This window comes from Arvicanthis niloticus, chromosome 4, assembly GCF_011762505.2.
Source record: "Arvicanthis niloticus isolate mArvNil1 chromosome 4, mArvNil1.pat.X, whole genome shotgun sequence".
NCBI lineage: Eukaryota > Metazoa > Chordata > Mammalia > Rodentia > Muridae > Arvicanthis > Arvicanthis niloticus.
This window is the reverse complement of record NC_047661.1, coordinates 100,276,668-100,282,557: the sequence shown is the minus strand read 5'-3', so window position 1 is coordinate 100,282,557 and position 5,890 is coordinate 100,276,668.

Below are 5,890 nucleotides of genomic sequence, written 5' to 3'. Positions count from 1 at the left end.
AGGCAAAAATGTAGTGGCTCTGGGGACATGGCATGTTTGCTAACAGACCCGTCTTCGTCACTTGGCAGCCCCGGGGCACAGCAGGTGAACAGGACTGCCCAGGCTGTGACCTGGCACCACTGATACATGACAAGCATGCAGCATGTATGTCTGAGCTGCCACATGGCAGCACCATGTCACGATGGCCATTTGACAGGTTTGCCCAGGCCACCGTGTGGTGGCAAAGGGACACAGCCGGCACACAAACAGACGTAGTTAGGCCATCCCATGGCAGTGAAGGGACAGGGAGGAAATGCAAACAGCAAGCTGAGCCACCACATGGGTCCAAGCTGGGACACAGCTCACCTCCTAAAAGGTGGCTCTGGAAAATGGCTGCCACGTGAAAGCCAGTGATACAACTTGGCGGAGCAACAGGGTGAACCCAGACCTCCACAGCCCAGTGCTGTGGCAATGGGACATGGCAGGCCTGAGAACAAGTGTGCCTTCAACAATGTGGATTAGCGCCTGAAAACAGCCCGTGTGTCAGCAGGTGAGTCAAGGCCACCACATGGAAGCACTGGGTCACAGATGCTCCACCGGGACACGGCTGGAGTAAAACAGGTGTGCACATCCCCCACATGACAATGCTAAAACATGGCTGTCATGTGAACACGAGAGCCAGTGCCACCACAGGGCAGTACTGAGATCTGGCTCCCATGAGAACAGGTGGGCCCAGAACACCACAGGACAGTGCTGGGATGAACTCTAGTGGCTATTCTGCCACTGGTTGATACTGGGACTTGGCAGATGTATAAAAAAGAGATCCTTCACCCAAATGTGGTGGCACTGGGAAACAGCGTGCATGCCAACAGGCATTGTACTAAGATATGGCATGTATGACAATAGGCATACCTAGACCATCCTTTGGTGGCCTTAGGACACAGCAGGCAGGGCAAGTAGGCTATCCAGGCCACAGTATGGTAGCAATGGGACATGGCAGTCATGTAATATGCTTCCCCAGACCATCACACTGGTGGTCTAGTAACACAACAGACATGCAAATATGTTCCTAGGCCATGAAATGTCAGTGCTGGGACATGGCAGGCTTGCAACCAGGCATCCCCATGCCACCAATTTGTGGCACAAGGATGTGGTAGGTCAGAATATAGATATACCAACGCCTCCACGTGTTGGCCCTGGGACTCAGCATGCATGCAAACGAGTGAGCCTTGGCTAACATGTGGCAGCATAAGGACACAGAGAGCATGTGAACAGGTGTGCCCAGACAGCCTAGTGGAACACAGCACTGGAACACAGCAGGCATTCAAACGTGAACGCCCTGGTCACCACATGGTGGTTTTTTTAAGACAAAGCAAGTATGTAAACAGACATGTACAGACCATCAGGTGGCAGCACTGAAACACAACAGATGTGTGAACAGGCACACAGAGGCCACCAGGTGGCAGCACTGAGACACAACAGATGTGTGAACTGGCACACACAAGCCACCAGGTGGCAGCACTGGAACACAACAGACATGTGAGCAGGAATGCCCAGGCCAGCACATAGAGATTCTGGGCCGGTGGAAAGAGTGTCAACAGATGAGCTTGCTACCACCTAGAGGTGCTAGGACACAACTTGCTGTTGAACCCTCTCCCCTGCTTTGCAGTCCTGGAACAGAACATGGTTGTCAAATGCACTGCAACGCAGCAGAACTGATCCGTATGTGTGGGCTTGCCCAGACTTTCAAAGGACTGTGACTTTACAGCCTTGTGGACAAAGGTGCCTGTGCCAACACATGGTGTTGCTGGAACACTGCAGGCACGGGAACAAGTATACTTATGCTGACCCGACCCGTGGTGGCACTGGGAAATGGTATGTATCCCAACAGGTGAGCCTAGGTTGACAATGGAAGTTTTGGAACACAGCATGATTGAGAACCGAAGTGACTACGCCATTACTTGGTAGCTCCAGGACATGGCAGGTGTGCAGACAGGCAACTCTAAACCACTTGTGTGGCAGTACCGGATGGCAGGTGTATGAACCGCATGCACAACCTACCAAATGGCAGCGCCCGGACACAGAGCGTGTGTAAGCAGATGTGCTCAGGCCATCAGGTGGTGGCACGTGGGCCTGTGTACCGGACAGCTCACCGCCCCACAGTGGCATGCAGGCAACATGGCAAACATGCAAACAGACGTGCACACAATACTCCGTGGCAACCCTGGAACACGGAAGGTGTAAATTTGGTGACCCAGGTCACCAAATTGTAGCATAGGGGAAATGGCAGGCATGAGAACAGGGTGCCCGAGCCACCGTAAGACTAGAACACAGTTGTTAAGCAAACAGGAGAACCCACACACCCACATGGTTGTACCGAGACTCAGCTCACATGAGAACTGGGGTGTCGAACTCTGATGCCACCTGGTTATCACAGAGAATCATCTCACCTCTAAGCTAAGATGTATGGAACAGTCTGGAAAGTCTAAGATTCTTTTTATTTTCCTTAAAGGAATTTAAAGAAATAGTTTGTTTGGAGCACGGTAGATTGTGTAGACTTAGATATTACACTGCAGGACTAATTATTGTCCTCAAAGATGGGATTGGTATGCTTTTGTGACTGACCTGGCTCAAGCCTTTGAAGATGTTATCGTCTAGATTGGGAAATCGCAATGTACTGATGTATTCAAAAATAAACACAGTAAAGCCAGACGCTGCTACTCCCCTGTCCTCACGTGGGAAAGGATGGAAATCAACCGGACAGGAATCCCATTTCCACACATTTAATAGTAAGGCCCACAGTTTAAATCTCTATTAATTGACTATAATGTTTATTAATTAAGTTATATATGTGTGTGTTGTGTGGGCATATGGATATCATGACATGCAATTCCAAGGACAATTGTCAGGAGTCAGTTTTCTTCTACCATGTGGGTTCTGGGGGTTGGATGTAGGTTATCAGGCATGGTAGCAGGCATCGTTAGCTGTTGAGTCATCTTTTGATGGCTCAGTATTTGTAGTTTCAAATGCCTAGCTGTGGGCCGGTGACATGGCTCACGGGATAAAGGTGCTTATTGTCAAGCCCAGGGACCTAAGTTCACTCTCTGGTACCAGCAGGTGGAAGGAGAGAGCCGGCTCCCACAAGGTATCTTTGGACTTCCACGGGTGTGTCATGGTACACACCCCTCACAATAAATACTAAAACTAAAAGCCTAATTATCTGATTTTTAAACAAGAGGTATCATAATAACCTAAAACTATTTCTGCACTTTATAACTTAATTTCCTTCAATGTAGGCTAATGTGTTTTCTGTTTCTTGAGAGTCTTGGCTATGTTTTCTCATGGATGGTTTTATCACATGGCCTTCCAAATCGGTCCAAACCTTGACAAAGTATCTGTTGTCCTGGAATACATGAGGTGTGTGGCTTTTGTACACTATTATTTATCTGCCGGTATAAATCTTTAGAAAGGCAACAATAGAAGAAGTTAAGTGCAAGGCCTGGAGGTGCATCCTGTAATCTAGTGTGTAGGAGGCAGAGGCAGGATGATCACGAGTTTGAGGTTCTCGTGGGCTACAGAACCGGAGACTATCTCAAAAGTGATATTCTATGTTAAAAGTTGGGGAGTCACAGTTGGATGGTTTTCTCTGCACTTTAAGTTTGCTGTCTTTTGTGTATTATTCAATGTTCAATAAACAAATCTGTCACCCGTGTTGTCTTATTGCTGCAAGTGTTGAAGTAGCAATTGTTTTGCTTGTTCTGACTTCTGCTTATTGATTGCTTTTGTGAAAGCATTTCACTAGATACCCCAGTCTGGCCTCGAACTTGCTACCTAGCCTGAACTGGTCTCTAACTTGTAATAATCTTCCTCCCTGGGGTCTTGGGTGCTGTCAGTACAGTCAGTTGGTTCCTTTGAAAAGTATTTCGCTGAGCCTGGGTTTCTGCTCAGGTTTTAAAGTGATAATCAACTGACACCACTTCCACGTGAACTGTTAAAAAAAAAAAAAAAAACTTTAAGTTTGAGAGCATTTATTCATTTCAGAAATCTGCGATCTGGAATTGTGGCGCATGCCTATATGTCTGCCACCACGTGAAAGGCTTAGTCAGGAGGGCTGTGGGTTCAAGGGTAGTCTGGGATACATAGTGTGTATGTCAAGGGTAAGCTACACAATTTTCTGTATATTATACAAATCTAGAATAATTAGCTCTTGTCCATTTGTTTCTTATTTTGCAAGTAGTGGATCAATTAATAATATTTCACAGATTAATTTTTAACATTCTAATTTATTTTTGTTTATGTATATATTTGTATATGTGCTTGCCTGTCTATTAATCATAGGCTTGCAGTACCTATGGAGGCCAGAGAGGATTTTGGGTCCCCTGGAACTGGAGTTACAGGTGGCTGTGAGTGTCTGATGTGGTGCTAAGAATGGGAGCCGGGTCTTCTGCAAAATTAGCAAGTGCTATTAAATACTGAGCACTTAGGATTTCCTTTTATTCTGCTTCAATCCTGTTTCTTCATGCATTGAAAGCAAACAAGAATGGAATAATAGCTATATATAATAAAAAAGGAATCTGAAAACCAACCCTAGAAATATGACTTACTGTACCTGTAGTCAACCTGAAAGATATATAGATAGTAAATTTTGTCATTTGAGACTCTTTGATATTTATTTACTAAGTATTAGTTGAATGCATACTGTGAATCAGAAAAGTGCTGTCCTCAGAATGTATAGACAGCTGATCCTAGTGGGGCACACACCTTTAATCCCAGCACTCAGGAGGCAGAGGCAGGCAGATCTCTGTGAGTTCAAGCCCATCCTGATCTACAAGGGGAACTCCAAGCCAGCCAAGGCTAAACAGTGAGTGCGCACGCACCCACGCACAGAGGCACTGTTTGGATTATCCGCTCTTAGAGAGGACACCAAGAACAATTATACTAGGAAGATCGCAGAGCATGATATCAAGGAAGGAAGGAAGGGTTGTCACTGAGCGTGTGCCGTGGGAACAGGGTAAGTCCCGTAGGTGGGAGGGACCCATGTCAAAGGCGCGAGGGTACTCTGGCAGGACCAATGACAGGGAGCAGTACCGCGGGCTTCGAAGTCATTAAAGGCCGAGTCAGGAAAGTGAAAAGTCTACTGCCCAAGCTTGAAGACCCGAATTTAGATTCGTAGCACCCACCTAAAAAGCCAGGCATGGCAGTGTGCATGGCTAGGAAGATGGCTGCCAGGCAGAACTCCAGAGAAACCCTGTCTCAGAAACTCCGATGGGAGGTAGGGAGTTGAGATGAGGTTCAGCTGGCTTTCTTCCAACTCAGGTTGGAAGCATCCGCAAGGTGGCTCCCAACCGTCAGGAACTTCCAGAGATTCTGATTTCCCTCTTCTAGTCTCGGAGGGCACACACAGGGTGCACAGACATACGGACATGCAAAACACTCATACACACAAATTAATTAATTAAAAAACAACGTGGAGAGTGATAGGGAAGACACCTGATGTCACCCTCTGAACCCAACATCTGCATATATGTGTTCACACAGGCACATATGTGTACACACATGTATGCACCGTACACAAATAAAAATCACACTGCATAGTACATCTTTCTAATTAAAAATATCACCTTAGGGGATTGAAGAGATGGCTCAGCAGTTAGGGTACTTGTTGCCCTTGCAGAGGACTGTTTTATCCCCAACAGCCACTTGGCAGCTCACAATTCACAGCTGGCCATAACTCCAGTTCCAGGGGATCTGACACCCTCTTCTGGCCTTAACAAACACATACATGGTAAAGAGACATACATGTAGGCAAAACACCTGTATACATAAAATAAAATAGATAGATAGATAGATAGATAGATAGATAGATAGATAGATAGATAGATGATAGATAGTTTGTCTGCTGTGGTAGAGC